Here is a 17,626-nt window from a genome sequence, read left to right as displayed (position 1 = left end):
CATGGCTAAAGAATTTGTATTGATGACTTCAGTAAGAAAGAATATAGAAAAGTACATTTTCAACCCTATACCTAAGGGATATATATAGTTTAGTTTATTTACCATATATAACCATTACTGTATATAACTATCTACCGTATATAGTTTTCTAGTATACAAAGCTATTTATTATTTATGACAATTTACTTTATATGTCATAGTATATAACTTTACTATGTATAATCGTTGACTAAGCTAGAAATAAGTAGCAGACTCCATAACCTAACAATCCAAAACCACGAACTCACACCTACAACAACCAAATCCGACAATGAAATGCTTGGTTCACGACATGAAAAAGATCACCGACGATCCCACATACACAAGAGGTAAGCTTTATACGTTTGAATAACGTCGTGTGTCGTTGGAAACTAGATTCAATTTTTAGGTTTTAAGAAGCTCATAGATCTGTCGTTTTAGGCATCTACAAGCAACGAGACTTCGTGGAAAGAGTTAGAGGAGGAAAATGATGAGAAAAAACTTTTGAAATAGCCGTAGAGAGAAGAGAGAAGAAAACAAAAAAATAGTGTTGAGTCGAGCGAAGAAGACGAATCAGTCGGATCCATATTCGAATCCAGATCTTGGTCAGACTCAAACCCACAACCCACTAACAATCCATTGGTTCAACCCAACACACGCTCACGACCCAATTATAATAGCCAACCCAACCCAACCCAACGTCTACCGCCTAACTCAAAAGCCCAGCACCCGCGATCCCACGTCTGCCTATCCAACCCGCAATGCCTGCAGCCCAAAACCTGACAGTCCATGGCGAAGCCCAATTACCTAAGACCCACCTGCAATAGCTCAGCACCCAGGCCGCGACCTAGTAATCGACACTTGAACCGCGCCTCGACCCAATTTAGCCTGCACACGCGTCAGAGTCTTATTGCGCCACGCGTCAACTTGCAGCAAAAAGAACCCCTTGGCTTCATTGCTCAGCTTGGCTGCGCATAGTCCTTAGGCTTAAAACACTCGGTTTGGCAATTCTGACACCGACCCCTACGTTTTCTACCCTCCCATAGTTGATTTGACCATAATTAAGATAAATAAGACCAGTATGATGCACTTTTTAATCAATTCAGGTTAAACTACATTATAAATGTGAAATGTTAATGAAATGAAATGAACGCTATAATAGGAAACGACAACCGGTAACGTTTGGAGCAACTTCGAGGCACGAAAGCTTAATAAATCCGAAAGTAGAGAAATGCCGGTTAAGACCAACCAAGTAATTAGTGTTACTATAGGATAGTGTAACGACCCTAAATTTTCACATATCTAGAGTCGCCACTAACGTCTCATGCTCATCTTTAATGCAAAATATAACTCTAAGAATGCTCATCTTTATTAGCAAAAAAATTTAAAACTTCAAAATACGTTAAAACATTAGAAAATACTGTCGGACTTGTGTGTTTCAAACATCATGCTGGAGTTCAAAATAAGATAAAACAATTACAAATTAAATAATTTAAATAAATGAGATGCAAACACCCTATTCTAACCAAGACAAGGAATTTTAAATATGCAACTATCCTATACATGCGCCCCAGCCTTTGATTACAATGCCACCGTCAACCGTACATGAGCGCCTCGCCTTTACCTAAAAAGACAATATGTAGTTTTGGCAATTTTCAACCAAGTTTGATTTTGGTAAGATAACTAAAATTTAAATAATTGAAAAAGAGATGTAAAATAACTTTTCTATCTAAAAGAAAAGGAGATCTAACTTACCAAACTTTTCTATCTCTTGACACAAGACCATTTCCAATTTTTCTCTCCCAAAATCTGCTATCTTTCTTTTGTTTCTTTTAAGGATAATTCTTTCACTCTCTTTTGCTTATTATTTATATCTAAACATCACCCTTTATTGAAAAGGTAAAAGATCTAAATAAAAAGTTCTGATATGATATAACAACCCAACGACAAGGGTGTAGTAGATGTTATTCATTTTCGCTAGCCATTAGACTAACACACCTACAAGGACCAAGCTCGACGTTGAAACGCTTGGTTCACGACACGCAAAAGACCACTGACGATCCCACATACATGAGAGGTAAGCTTTATACGCTTGAATAACGTCGTGTGTCGTCGGAATCCAGATTCAATTTTTAGGTTTTAAGAAGCTCATAGTTGTGTCATTTTGTGCATCTACAAGCCACGAGATTTTGTGGGAAAGAAGCAGAGAGTCCAATAAAGAGTTAGAGGAGGAAAACGATGAGGAAGAACGTCGAAAATAAATGCAGAGAGGAGAGAGATGAGAAATAGAAAATTGCGCTGAGTTGGTCGAAGAAGACGAATTAGTCGGATCAAGATACGAATCTTGATCTGGGTCAGACTCAAACCCACAACCCACTTGACAAACACGTCGAATGGATCACCAAACTTTTCATAATACCTCCGTTTGACCATTTGACAAACACGTCGAATGGATACCAAACTTTTAGACCGCAATTTTGTAGGGAGTGACACTGATTTAGTTGGCCACTCTCCAGCCATTTTTAGGATAATTTATATTTAAATAGGAAATCTGAATATTAAATTTTTAAGGGCAGTTAAAATTTCAGCTTCTCTCTCTGTTATTTTTAAGCATTTTATTTTTTTCTTCCAACAACCTCTTGTTGAAGATTTCCTCTCACCGATAAGAAGGATTTCCCTGGTTGATTATCGAAACAGCGTCAACTAGCAGCAAAAAGAACCCCTCGGCTTCATAGCTCAGCTTTGTTGCACGTATTCTTTAGGCTTAAAACGCTCGGTTTGAAAATTCTAATACCGACCCCAAAGTTTTTTACCCTCCCGGAGCTAATTTGACCATAATTAAGATAAATAAGGCTACTATGATGCACTATTTCATGAATTCAAGTTAAACAACATTATAAATGTGAAATGTTAATAAAATGAAATGAATGCTATAATAGGAAACGACAACCAGTAACGTTTGGAGCAACATTGAGGATTTTACCCTCCCGGAGCTAATTTGACCATAATTAAGATAAATAAGGCTACTATGATGCACTATTTCATGAATTCAAGTTAAACAACATTATAAATGTGAAATGTTAATAAAATGAAATGAATGCTATAATAGGAAACGACAACCAGTAACGTTTGGAGCAACATTGAGGATTTTACCCTCCCGGAGCTAATTTGACCATAATTAAGATAAATAAGGCTACTATGATGCACTATTTCATGAATTCAAGTTAAACAACATTATAAATGTGAAATGTTAATAAAATGAAATGAATGCTATAATAGGAAACGACAACCAGTAACGTTTGGAGCAACATTGAGGATTTTACCCTCCCGGAGCTAATTTGACCATAATTAAGATAAATAAGGCTACTATGATGCACTATTTCATGAATTCAAGTTAAACAACATTATAAATGTGAAATGTTAATAAAATGAAATGAATGCTATAATAGGAAACGACAACCAGTAACGTTTGGAGCAACATTGAGGATTTTACCCTCCCGGAGCTAATTTGACCATAATTAAGATAAATAAGGCTACTATGATGCACTATTTCATGAATTCAAGTTAAACAACATTATAAATGTGAAATGTTAATAAAATGAAATGAATGCTATAATAGGAAACGACAACCAGTAACGTTTGGAGCAACATTGAGGATTTTACCCTCCCGGAGCTAATTTGACCATAATTAAGATAAATAAGGCTACTATGATGCACTATTTCATGAATTCAAGTTAAACAACATTATAAATGTGAAATGTTAATAAAATGAAATGAATGCTATAATAGGAAACGACAACCAGTAACGTTTGGAGCAACATTGAGGATTTTACCCTCCCGGAGCTAATTTGACCATAATTAAGATAAATAAGGCTACTATGATGCACTATTTCATGAATTCAAGTTAAACAACATTATAAATGTGAAATGTTAATAAAATGAAATGAATGCTATAATAGGAAACGACAACCAGTAACGTTTGGAGCAACATTGAGGATTTTACCCTCCCGGAGCTAATTTGACCATAATTAAGATAAATAAGGCTACTATGATGCACTATTTCATGAATTCAAGTTAAACAACATTATAAATGTGAAATGTTAATAAAATGAAATGAATGCTATAATAGGAAACGACAACCAGTAACGTTTGGAGNTCGTTTATTTGATAGGCTACTTATTGTTTATAACAATTTACTTTATTTGTTATATATATCTTTTCTTATAATAGTTGACTAAGCTATAAATGCGCAATAGACTCCATAACGTAACAATCCAAAACTACGAACTCACACCTACAATGACCAAACTCGACATTGAAACGCTTGGTACACGACACGAAAAAAGACCACCGACGATCCCACATACACGAGAGGTAAGCTTTATACGCTTGAATAACGTCNTGAATTGTGTCAGAAGTGGAATTTGAACCCACGCCTCTTACGAGGACCAAAACTTGAGTCTGGCGCCTTAGACCACTCGACCATCTTGACTACTTTTTGATAAATCCCACATTGGTTGAAGAGGGGAATGAACCATTCTTTATAATGGTGTGGAAACCTCTCACTAATAGACGCGTTTTAAAACTGTGAGGCTGACGACGATCCATAACAAGCCAAAATAGAAGATATGTGCTAGTGATTGGAGATGGTGAGGAAGCATTTCTTTTAAGGGTGTGGAAAAATCTTCCTGCTAGACGCATTTTAAAATCGTGAGGCTGGTGGTGATACGTAATGCACCAAAGTGGACAATATCTGTTAACGATGGGCTTGAGATGTTATAAATGATATCAGAGCTAGTCATCAAGTAGTGTGCCAGCGAAGTTGCTGGGCCCCTAAGGGGGTAGATTGTGAGATTCCAGATGGTTGGAGAGATGAAACATTTCTTATAAGGGTGTGGAAACCTCTCCTTAGTAGATTGCCAACGAGGACGCTGAAAAACCTCTATATAGTAGATGCATTTTAAAATCGTGAGGCTGACGGCGATATGTAACAAGTCAAAGTAGACAACATCTACTAGTGGTGAGCTTGGACAATTTTAAATATTGCTATAATAGGAAACGACAACCAGTAACGTTTGGAGCAACTTTGAGGAACGAAGGCTTAGCAAATCTGAAAGTAGAGAAACGCCGGCTAAGGAGGAACGAAAGCTTAGCAAATCCGAAAGTAGAGAAACGCCGGCTAAGGAGGAACGAAAGCTTAGCAAATCCGAAAGTAGAGAAACGCCGGCTAAGGCCAACCAAGTAAGTAGTCTTGCTATAGGATAGGCTCTGCAATTGTTTGATTTACGACGACATGTGCTCGTGCAACTAGGCACGTGTCCTTTATGCTTTATTAATATGATGTATGATGATGTGTATGAGTTATACAATGATGACGATGGATGCTAAAATGATGATCATAGTTTAGCTTTTTTTCTTCACCCTATAATTTGAATTGTGTCAGAAGTGGAATTTGAACCCACGCCTCTTACGAGGACCAAAACTTGAGTCTGGCGCCTTAGACCACTCGACCATCTTGACTACTTTTTGATAAATCCCACATTGGTTGAAGAGGGGAATGAACCATTCTTTATAATGGTGTGGAAACCTCTCACTAATAGACGCGTTTTAAAACTGTGAGGCTGACGACGATCCATAACAAGCCAAAATAGAAGATATGTGCTAGTGATTGGAGATGGTGAGGAAGCATTTCTTTTAAGGGTGTGGAAAAATCTTCCTGCTAGACGCATTTTAAAATCGTGAGGCTGGTGGTGATACGTAATGCACCAAAGTGGACAATATCTGTTAACGATGGGCTTGAGATGTTATAAATGATATCAGAGCTAGTCATCAAGTAGTGTGCCAGCGAAGTTGCTGGGCCCCTAAGGGGGTAGATTGTGAGATTCCAGATGGTTGGAGAGATGAAACATTTCTTATAAGGGTGTGGAAACCTCTCCTTAGTAGACCGCCAATGAGGACGCTGAAAAACCTCTATATAGTAGAGGCATTTTAAAATCGTGAGGCTGACGACGATATGTAACAAGTCAAAGCAGACAACATCTACTAGTGGTGAGCTTGGACAATTTTAAATAACTGTCTTGAATAGCTCAGTTGGTTAGAGCGTGTGGCTGTTAACTACAAGGTTGGAGGTTCAAAAATATTATTGTCTTACATTTTCTGTCGAATCATAACCCTTGAATTGCGTCGAAATTTGAGCCCAATTCTTTACCAATCAAGTGTTCCTTAGGAGGGAGTGTCTTAAAGCTTTACCCTTGTCGTGAAGATTTTTATGGTAAAAATAATATAATCTTCAATCTCCATCTTCCATAAACCGAAATTGGATCATCGAACTTCCCAGTTCCAATCTTTGAACTTTCTATCTTCACAGATCGTGACAAATTTCGCCTAGCTCTGATACCAGTTGTTAGGATCGCACGGCAACGCATTCCACCACTGCTTCGTGTTCATGATATCATGCTTTACCTTCACAGATCGTAGCAAATTTCGCCTAGCTCTGATACCAGTTGTTAGGATCGCACGACAACGCACACACTTGATCTAGAAGAAACTACAAGACTTCCAGTTGTTAGGATCGCATGGCAACGCATTCCACCACTGCTTCACAATGCACACACTCGATCTAGAAGAAACTACAAGACTACCAGTTGTTAGGATCGCACGGCAACGCATTCCACCCATGCTTCATGTTCATGATATCATGCTTTACCCCTACAGGGGTTTGTGAAGATCTTTCTGGTAAAAATAATCTTCAATCTCCATCTTCTATAAACCGAGATCGGATCGCTTCATGTTCATGATATCATGCTTTACCACAACAGGGGTTTGTGAAGATCTTTCTTGTAAAAATAATCTTTAATCTCCATCTTCCATAAACCGAGATCGGATCGCTTCGTGTTCATGATATTATGCTTTACCCCCAACAGGGGTTCGTGAAGATCTTTCTGGTAAAAATAATCTTCAATCTCCATCTTCCATAAACCGAAATCGGATCCATCGAACTTCTCAATTACAATCTTTGAACTTTCCATCTTCACAGATCATGGCAAATTTCGCCTAACTCTAATACCAGTTGTTAGGATCGCACGACAACGCACACACTCGATCCAGAAGAAAATGCAAGACTCTACCTAATATATTTATAGAGTTTAGTTTAGTTTACTATATATAGTTTTACCAAAGATAACCATTTACTATATATAACTATCAACCATATATAGCTTTACTGTTTACTATTTATTTGACCATAGGTAGCTACTTACGGTTTATAACAATTTACTTTATTTGTTATATATATATTTTCTTATAATAGTTGACTAAGCTATAAATGCGCAACGGACTCCATAACGTAACAATCCAAAACTCCATTGGTTCGGCCCAACACAAGCTCAAGACTCAATTATAATAGCCAACCCAACCCAATGTTTGCAGCCTAGCTCGGCAGCCCAGCACCTGCGATCCCACGTCTGCCTATCCAACCCGCAACGCCTACAGCCCAAAACTCGACAGTCCATGGCGAAGCCCAATTACCTAAGACCCACCTACAGCAGCCCAACAACCACGCCACGATCCAGCAATCGACACTTGACTCGTGCCTCGACCCAATTTAGCCTGCACACGCGTCAGGGCCTTATTGCGCCACGCGTCAACTTTCAGCAAAAAGAACCCCTCGGCTTCATAGCTCAGCTTGGCTGTGCATAGTCCTCAGGCTTAAAACGCTAGGTTTGGCAATTCTGACACCGACCCATACGTTTTTTACCCAATCGGAGCTTATTTAACCATAATTAAGATAAATATTGCTAGTATGATGCACTATTTCATGAGTTCAAGTTAAACTACATTATAAATGTGAAATGTTAATGAAATGAAATGAATGATATAATAGGAAACGACAACAGGTAACGTTTGGAGCAACTTCGAGGAACAAAAGCTTAGCAAATCTGAAAGTAGAGAAACGCCAGCTAAGGCCAACCAAGTAAGTAGCCTTACTATAGGATATGCTAGGCAATTGTTTGATATATGACGATACGATGACGTTTTATGATGATTATGATGCTACAAGGATGATCATAGTTTAGCTTTTTCTTCACTCTCTTTTGCTTATTATTTATTGTAATTAAATTCGAAAAGAGGTAAAATATTTAAGAAGTTCATATCATTTTATGATATAACCACCCAACTTGAGTTTGGCACCTTGGACCACTCGGCCATCCTGACTACCAATTAATAGATCCCACATTGGTTGGAGAAGGCAATGAATCATTCCTTATAATGGTGTGGAAACCTCTCACTAATTGACGCGTTTTAAAACTGTGAGGCTGACGACGATGCATAACAGGCCAAAATGGAATATATCTACTAGCGATTGGAGAAGGTGAGGAAGCATTTCTTTTAAGGGTGTGGAAAAATCATCCTAATAGACGCATTTTAAAACCGTGAAGTTGGTGGTGATACGTAAGACACCAAAGTGGACAATATCTGCTAACGGTGGGCTTGAGATATGGTATCAGAGCTAGTCACTAGGCGGTGTGCCAGTGAAGACGCTGGGCTTCCAAGGGGGTGGATTGTGAAATTCCAGATCGGTTGGAAAGAAGATGAAACATTTCTTATAAGGGTGTGGAAACCTCTTCCTAGTAGACTACCAGCGAGGACGCTGAAAAACCTCTCCATAGTATATGCGTTTCAAAACCGTGAGGCTGATGGCTATACATAACAAGCCAAAGCAGATAACATCTACTAGTGGTGGTCTCGAAAAATATTAAATAATTGGCTGGAATAGCTCAGTTGGTTAGAGCGTGTGGCTGTTAACCACAAGGTCGGAGGTTCAAACCCTCCTTCTAGCGATGGTGATTGAGTGTTCCTTACTAGTTATAAGGTATCTAAAGCGGTATATAATTGCTCTATATAACTTTCTACCATATATAGCTTTTTACTATACAAACCTTTTATAATCTTTGAACAAAGACAATTTACTTTATATCTCATTTAGCATATATAGCTTTTTATAATGCTTAACTAAGCTATAAATAAGCAGCATACTCCATGACCTAACAATCCAAAACCACGAACTCACACCTACAATGACCAGACTCGACGTTGAAATGCTTGGTTCACGACACGTAAAAGACCATCGATGATCCCACATACACGAGATGTAAGCTTTATACGCTTGAATAACGTCATGTGTCGTCAGAATCCAGATTCAATTTTTTGAGATGTAAGCTTTATACGCTTGAATAACGTCATGTGTCGTCAGAATCCAGATTCAATTTTTAGGTTTAAAGAAGATTATAGATGTGTCGTTTTAGGCATCTACAAGCCACGAGACTTCGTGAAAGAGAAGTAGAGAGTCCAATAAAGAGTTATAGGAGGAAAACGATGAGAAAGAACTTTAGAAATGTTGGGTTTTATGTTATAAAACTCATAGTTTGTAAACAAAAACATATTCTATTTTCAATAAAGTTATTATTGATGTTTATTGGGTAAAGATTGTTCTTGAATAAAGTAAATTTTACGATCATTAATCTAAATCCAATAAACTAAGAACACTCTGGCTATAGTATGACTACTTGAACTATATTTCAATCTGCATCTTCCAGAAACCGAAATCGGATCCATCGAACTTCTCAATTCCAATCTTTGAACTTTTCATCTTCACAGATCGTGGTGAATTTCGCCTAGCTTCGATACCAGTTGTTAGGATCGCACAACAACGCACACGCTCGATCTAGATGAACACAAAGAATGGGATAGAGAAAATTGCAAGGAGAACTCTAGCTAAAAGGATTTTTTTATTGATGACTTCAGGTATGTACAACAAGAGAGAGTACAGAGAATAGAAAGTACATCTCAAAGCTCTACCGGACGGGATATATATATAGTTCAATTTACTATATATAGCTTTACCAGATTAAACCATCTACTATATATAGCTATTTAATATATATAGCTTTACCCGATTTAACCATCTACTATATATAGCTTTACCCCATTTAACCATCTACTATATATAGCTATTTACCATATATAGTTTTACCGGATATAGCTTTACCAAATATAACTTTACCGGATATAACCGTTGACCAAGCTATAAATAAGCATCAGGCTCCATAACCTAACAGGGAAGACACTAGTGGTGGTTTGAAACCGGTTCGTGAGGAAAAAGAAATTTGAACTACAGAAGTTTAGTACCACTCCTTGAGTTTTAATGCTTATGAACATGCTAGCTAATTTACTATAATTGATGTACTTTGAGTGCCTAAGATCCAAATTGATTCAGCATGTGTTATATTAACACCATCAAGACATAGCTGTAGAGAGGAGAGAAATAAAAACTAGAAAATTGCGTTGAGTCGGGCGAAGAAGACGAATCTGTCAGATCTAGATCCGAATCCAGATGTGGGTCAGACTCAAACCAACAACCCACTGTCAATCCATTGGTCCGGTCCAACACACGCTCACGACCCAATTATAATACCCAACCCAACCCATCGTTTGTAGCTCAGCTCAGCGGCTTAGCACCCGCGATCTCACGTCTGCCCATCCAACCTGCAACGCTTGTAGCCCAAAACCTGATAGTCCATGGCGAAGCTCAATTACCTAAGACCCACCTACAATAGCCCAACACCCATGTTGCGATCCAACAATCGTCCCTTGACCCGCGCCTCGACCCAATTTACCTGCAAACGCGTCAGCGCCTTATTGCGCCACACGTCAACTTGCAGCAAAAAGAACCCCTCGGCTTCATAGCTCAACTTGGTTGCACCTAAGATCCAAATTTCTTCTGCATGTGTTATATTAACACCATCAAGAAATAGCCCCAGAGAGGAGAAAGATGAAAACCATAAAATTGCGTTGAGTTGGGCGAAGAAGACAAATCCGTCGGATCTAGATCCAAATCCGAATTTGGGTCAGACTCAAACCCACAACCCATTGCCAATCCATTGGTTCGGTCCAACACATGCACACGACCCAATTATAAAAGCCAACCCATCCCAACGCCGGAGCCTAGCTCAGCAGGCCAGCACCCGCGATCCCACGTCTGCCCACCCAACCCGCAATGCCTGCAGCCCAAAACCTGACAGTCCATGGCGAAGCCCAATTACTTAAGACCTACATGCAATAGCCCAGCACCCAGACTGCACACGCGTCAGCGCCTTATTGCGCCACACGTCAACTTGCAGCAAAAAGAACCCCTCGGCTTCATAGCTCAGAGTGGCTGCGCCTAGTCCTTAGGATTAAAAATGAAATCAACTCTCTAATAGGAACGACAACCGGTAATATTTGGAGCAACTTCGTGGAACGAAAGCTTAGCAAATTCGTAAGTAGAGAAATTCTCATAGTTCACATCACCATTTATTGTAATTAAATTGGAAGGGTAAAAGATCTCAGAAGTTCATATCATTTGATGCTAAATAAAGATATTTTGCTAACCATTAGACTAACAATAATTTGAATTGTGTCAGAAGTGGGAGGACCAAAACTTGAGTCTAGCACCTTAGACCACTCGGCGATCCTGACTACCAATTAATAGATCCCACGTTGATTCAATAGGGGAATGAATCATTCCTTAAAAGGGTGTGGAAACCTTTCCCTAATAGACGCGTTTTAAAACTGTGAGACTGACGACGATCCATAACAGTGCAAAATGGAAGATATCTACTAGCGGTTGGAGAGAGTAAGGAAGCATTTCTTCTAAGGGTGTGGAAAAATCTTCATAGTAGATGCATTTTAAAACCGTGAGGCTGATGATGATACATAATGCGCCAAAGTAGACAATATCTGCTAGCGATGGGCTTGAGCTGTTACAAATGGTATTAGAGCCAGTCACCAGGCAGTGTGCCAGCAAAGACGCTGGCCCCAAAGAGGGTGGATTGTGAGATCCCAGATCGATTGGAGAGAAGATAAAACATTTCTTATAAGGGTGTGGAAATCTCTCCCTAGTAGACTGCCAACCAGGACACTGGAAAACCTCTTCATAGTAGATTCCTTTTAAAACTGTGAGGCTAACGACGATACGTAACGAGCCAAAGCATAAAACATGTGCTAGTGGTGGGCTCGGACAATTATAAATAATTGGCTGGAATAGCTCAGTTGGTTAGAGCGTGTGGCTGTTAACCACAAGGTCGGAGGTTTCAAACCCTCCTTCTAGTGATTGGTAATCTAGTTTTCCTTATGAGCGACTTGTGATAATATTATTGTCTTACATTTTCTATTGAATGAATCATAACTTTGACCCTTGAATTGTCTTATTTTAGGTTTGGGCTATAAGGTTCTTGCTTAATTTAATCAAATAATGACATTGTCTTCTCCTTGATGATGTTGAACGCCACGTTCTTAGATAGCGTCAACTGGATCAACCCTAAGACTTATCGGTCCTTGAGCTTCCACTGCTTCATGGTGATGGTATCCGACTTTACCCCCAACAGGGGTTCGTGAAGATCTTTCTGGTAAAGATATTCTTCAATCTTCATCTTCCATAATCTGAAATCGGATAAATCAAACTTCTCAATTCCAATCTTTGAACTTTTCATCTTCACAGATCGTGGTGAATTTCACCTAGCTCTGATACCAGTTGGTAGGATCGCACAACAATGCACACACTCGATAAGAAAATGCAAGAAGAACTCTTGCTAAAGAATTTGCATTATAACTTCAGGTATTTCCCGTAAGAGAGAATACAGAAAAAGTACATTTTCAAAGCTGAAGGGATATATATGTATACATCGATAGTTCAGTTTATTATATATAGCTTTACCACATATAACCATCTAATATATATAACTATCTACCATATATATATAGCTTTAACCGATATAACGCTATTTACTATTTATGACAATTTACGTGATTTGGTAATACACCAATTTGTCCACTATTCGTAACTTGTCCAACCCAAGGATATATAGCTTTTCTATTTATAATGGGTGACTATGCTATAAATAAGCAACATACAACATAACCTAACAATCCAAAACCACGAACGCACACCTACAATGACCAAACTCGACGTTGAAATGCTTGGTTCACGACACGAAAAAGACCACCGACGATCCCACATACACGCGAGGTAAGCTTTATACGCTTGAATAACGTCATGTATCGTCGGAATCCATATTCAATATTTAGGTTTTAAGAAGCTCATAGATGTGTCATTTTGCGCATCTACGAGCCACGAGACTTCATGGAAAAGAAGCAGAGAGTCCAACAAAGAGTTAGAGAAGGAAAACGATGAGAAAGAACGTCGAAAATAGCTGCAGAGAGGAGAGAGATGAGAAACAGAAAATCGTGCTGAATCGGTCGAAGAAGACGAATCAGTCGGATCTAGATACGAATCTGGATCTGGGTCGGACTCAAACCCACAACCCAGTGCCAATCCATTGGTTCGGCCCAACACACACTCACGACCCAATTATGATAGCCAACCCAACCCAACGTCTGCAGCCTAGCTTAGCAGCCTAGCACCAACGATCCCTCGTCTGCCTATCCAACCCGCAACTCCTACAGCATAAAACCTGACAGTCCATGGCGAAGCCCAATTACCTAAGACTCATCTGCAATAGCCCAGCACCCATGCCGCAACCCATCAATCGACACTCGACCTGCGCCTCGACCCAATTTAGCCTACACACACGTCAGCGCCTTATTGCGCCACGCGTCAACTAGCAACAAAAAGAACCCCTCCGCTTCATAGCTCAGCTTGGTTGCGCGTATTCTTTAGGCTTAAAACGCTCGATTTGGCAATTCTAACACCAACCCCAAAGTTTTTTACCCTCCCGGAGCTAATTTGACCGTAATTAAGATAAATAAGGCTAGTATGATGCATAATTTCATGAATTCAAGTTAAAAAAACATTATAAGTGTGAAATGTTAATAAAATGAAATGAACACTGTAATAGGAAACGAAAACCAATAACATTTTGAGCAACTTCGAGGAACGAAAGCTTAGCAAATCTGAAAGTAGAGAAACGCCGGCTAAGGCCAACCAAGTAAGTAGTCTTGTTATAGGATAGGCTAGGCAATTGTTTAATTTATGACGACGTGTCAGTGCAACTACGCACATGTCCTTTATGCTTTATTAATATGATGTATGATGATGTGTATGAGTTATATGATGACGTTTGATGATATTTTATGATAATTATGATGTGTTGATGATGACGATGTATGCTAAAATGATGATCATAGTTTAGCTTTTTTTCTTCACTCTCTTTTGATTATTATTTATATCTAAGCATCACCATTTATTGTAATTAAATTCGGAAAGGTAAAAGATCTAAATAAAAAGTTCATATCATTTTTTAGAACTTGAGTCTGGCGCCTTAGACCACTCGGCCATCCTAACTACTATTTAATAAATCCCACATTGATTGGAGAGGGGAATGAAACCTCTCACTAATAGACGCGTTTTGTGCCAAAGGGGGTGGATTGTGAGATTCCAGATCGGTTGGAGAGAAGATGAAACATTTCTTATAAGGGTGTGGAAACCTCTCCCTAGTAGGCTGCCAGTGAGGACGCTGGAAAACCTCTCCATAGTAGATGCGTTTTAAAATCGTGAGGCTGACGACGATACGTAACGAGCCAAAGCAGACAACATCCACTAGTGGTGAGCTCGGACAATTTTAAATAACTGGCTGGAATAGCAACCTGAAGAACAGGAAAGAGAAGAAAGAGCTCACTGCTTAGCTCCCACTGCTTCGTGTTCAGAACGAACAGGGGTTTGTGAAGATTTTTTAGAAAAATAATCTTCAATCTCCATAATAAATTGAAATCGGATCCGGATCCATCAAACTTCTCAATTCCAATCTTTGAACTTTCCATCTTCATAAATCGTGGCAAATTTCGCCTAGCTCTGGTACCAGTTGTTAGGATCGCACGACAATACATTCCGCCACTACTTCTTGTTCATGATATCATGGTTTATCCCAACAGGGGTTCGTGAATATCTTTCTGGTAAAAATAATCTTCAATCTCCATCTTCCATAAACCGAAATCGGATCGCTTCGTGTTTATGATATCATGCTTTACCCGCAACAGGGGTTTGTGAAACTGCAAGACTACCAGTTGTTAGGATTGCACGGCAACGCATTCCACCACTGCTTCGTGTTCATGATATCATGCTTTACCCCAACAGGGGTTCGTGAAGATCTTTTTGGTAAAAATAATCTTCAATCTCCATCTTCCATAAACCAAGATCGGATCGCTTCGTGTTCATGATATCATGCTTTACCCCCAACAGGGATTCGTGAAGATTTTTCTGGTAAAAATAATCTTCAATCTCCATCTTCCATAAACCAGTTGTTAGGATCGCACGGCAACGCACACACTCAATCGAGAAGAAAATGCAAGACTCTACCTAATATATTTACATAGTTTAGTTTAGTTTACTATATATAGTTTTACCACCTATAACCATTTACTATATATAACTATGAACCATATATATCTCTACCCATCCTCTTTACTATAGAAACCTATTTACTATTTATGACAATTTACTTTATTTGTTATATATATCTTTTCTTATAATCGTTGACTAAGCTATAAATACGCAGCCGCCTCCATAACCTAACAATCTAAAACCACGAACTCACACCTACAATGACCAAACTCGACGTTGAAACGCTTAGTACACGACACGAAAAAGACCACCGACGATCCCACATACACGAGAGGTAAGCTTTATACGCTTGAATAACATCGTGTGACGTAAAAATCCATATTCAATTTTTAGGTTTTAAGAAGCTCATAGATGTGTCGTTTTAGGATTCTACAAGCCACAAGACTTCGTGGAAGAGAAGCAGAGAGTCCAACAAAGAGTTAGAGGAGGAAAACGATGAGAAAGAACGTCAGAAATAGCTGCAAAGAGAAGACGAATCCGTCGGATCCAGATACGAATTCGGATCTAGGTCAAAATCAAACCCACAACCCACTGCAAATCCATTGGTTCGGCCCAACACACACTCAAGACCCAATTATAATAGCCAACCCAACCCAACGTTTGCAGCTTAGCTCAGCAGCCCAGCACTTGCGATCCCACGTCTGCCTATCCAACCCGCAACGCCTGCAGCCCAAAACCTGGCAGTCCATGGCGAAGCCCAATTACCTAAGACCCACCTACAACAGCCCAACACCCACGCCGTGATCCAGCAATCGACACTTGACCTACGCCTCGACCCAATTTAGCCTGCATACACGTCAGCGCCTTATTGCGCCATGCGTCAACTTGCAGCAAAAAGAAGCCCTCGACTTCATAGCTCAGCTTGGCTGTGCATAGTCCAAGGATTAAAACGCTAGGTTTGGCAATTCTGACACCGACCCCTACGTTTTTTACCCAACCGAAGCTTATTTGACCATAATTAAGATAAATATTGCCAGTATGATGCACTATTTCACGAGTTCAAGTTGAAATGTTAATGAAATGAAATGATATAATAGGAAACAACAACAGGTAACGTCTGGAGCAACTTCGAGGAACAAAAACTTAGCAAATCTCAAAGTAGAGAAATGCAAGCTAAGGCCAATCAAGTTATTAGCCTTACTATAGGATAGGTTAGGCAATTGTTTGATGTATGACGATATGAAGTATGTGGATTGTGAGATTCCAGATCGGTTAGAGAGAAGATGAAACATTTCTTATAAGGGTGTGGAAACCTCTTCCTAGTAGACTGCCAGCGAAGATGCTGGAAAATCTCTTCATAGTAGATGCGTTTTAAAACCATGAGGTTGACGGCTATACGTAACGAGCAAAAGCAGACAACATCTACTAGTGGTGGGCTTAGAATATTTTAAATAATTGGCTGGAATAGCTCAGTTGGTTAGAGCGTGTGGCTGTTAACCACAAGGTCGGAGGTTCAAACCCTCCTTCTAGCGATGGTGATCAAGTGTTCCTTACTAGTTAAGGCATTTGAAGCATATTGACAATACCTATATTTCTTGCTCAATTTAATCAATTAATAACATCAACCATCCTCGATCCGGAGTCCCTGAGCTTCCACATTGCTTCATGGTAGTTTAGTTTTCTTTACTATACAAACCTATTTATGAAAATTTACTTTATATGTCATTTAGCATATATAGCTTTTATAATCGTTGACTAAGCTATAAATAAGCAGCAGACTCCATAACCTAACAATCCAAAACCACGAACTCACACCAACGATGACCAGACTCGACGTTGAAACGCTTGGTTCACGACACGTAAAAGACCACCGATGATCCCACATACACGAGAGGTAAGCTTTATATGCTTGAATAACGTCGTGTGTCGTTAGAATCCAGATTCAATTTTTAGGGTTTAAGAAGCTCATAGATGTGTCGTTTTAGGCATCTACAAGCCACGAGACTTCGTGAAAGAGAAGCAGAGAGTCCAATAAAGAGTTATAGGAGGAAAATGATGAGAAAGAACGTCAGAAATGTTGGGTTTTATGTTATAAAACTCATAGTTTGTAAACAAAAACATATTCTATTTTCAATAAAGTTAATATTGATGTTTATTCAGTAAAGATTGTTCTTGAATAAAGTAAATTTTACGATCATTAATCTAAATCCAATAAACNGATGTTTATTCAGTAAAGATTGTTCTTGAATAAAGTAAATTTTACGATCATTA

The 17,626-nt window shown here is 39.0% G+C and overlaps 3 non-coding genes across 3 annotated transcripts; all 3 read left to right on the top strand.

The window, feature by feature from the left end:
* The first annotated feature begins 8,784 nt into the window (after positions 1-8,784).
* On the top strand, positions 8,785-8,858 carry TRNAN-GUU. Its single transcript has one exon. It is a non-coding gene; the product is annotated as a tRNA-Asn (tRNA).
* A 3,235-nt stretch (positions 8,859-12,093) lies between these two features.
* On the top strand, positions 12,094-12,168 carry TRNAN-GUU. The gene has a single exon. It is a non-coding gene; the product is annotated as a tRNA-Asn (tRNA).
* A 4,645-nt stretch (positions 12,169-16,813) lies between these two features.
* On the top strand, positions 16,814-16,887 carry TRNAN-GUU. Its single transcript has one exon. It is a non-coding gene; the product is annotated as a tRNA-Asn (tRNA).
* Positions 16,888-17,626: the final 739 nt, after the last annotated feature.

The sequence above is a fragment of the Cucurbita pepo genome, chromosome LG16, assembly GCF_002806865.2.
Source record: "Cucurbita pepo subsp. pepo cultivar mu-cu-16 chromosome LG16, ASM280686v2, whole genome shotgun sequence".
Classification (NCBI taxonomy): Eukaryota; Viridiplantae; Streptophyta; class Magnoliopsida; order Cucurbitales; family Cucurbitaceae; genus Cucurbita; species Cucurbita pepo.
This window is presented reverse-complemented; position numbering and strand designations above follow the sequence as displayed.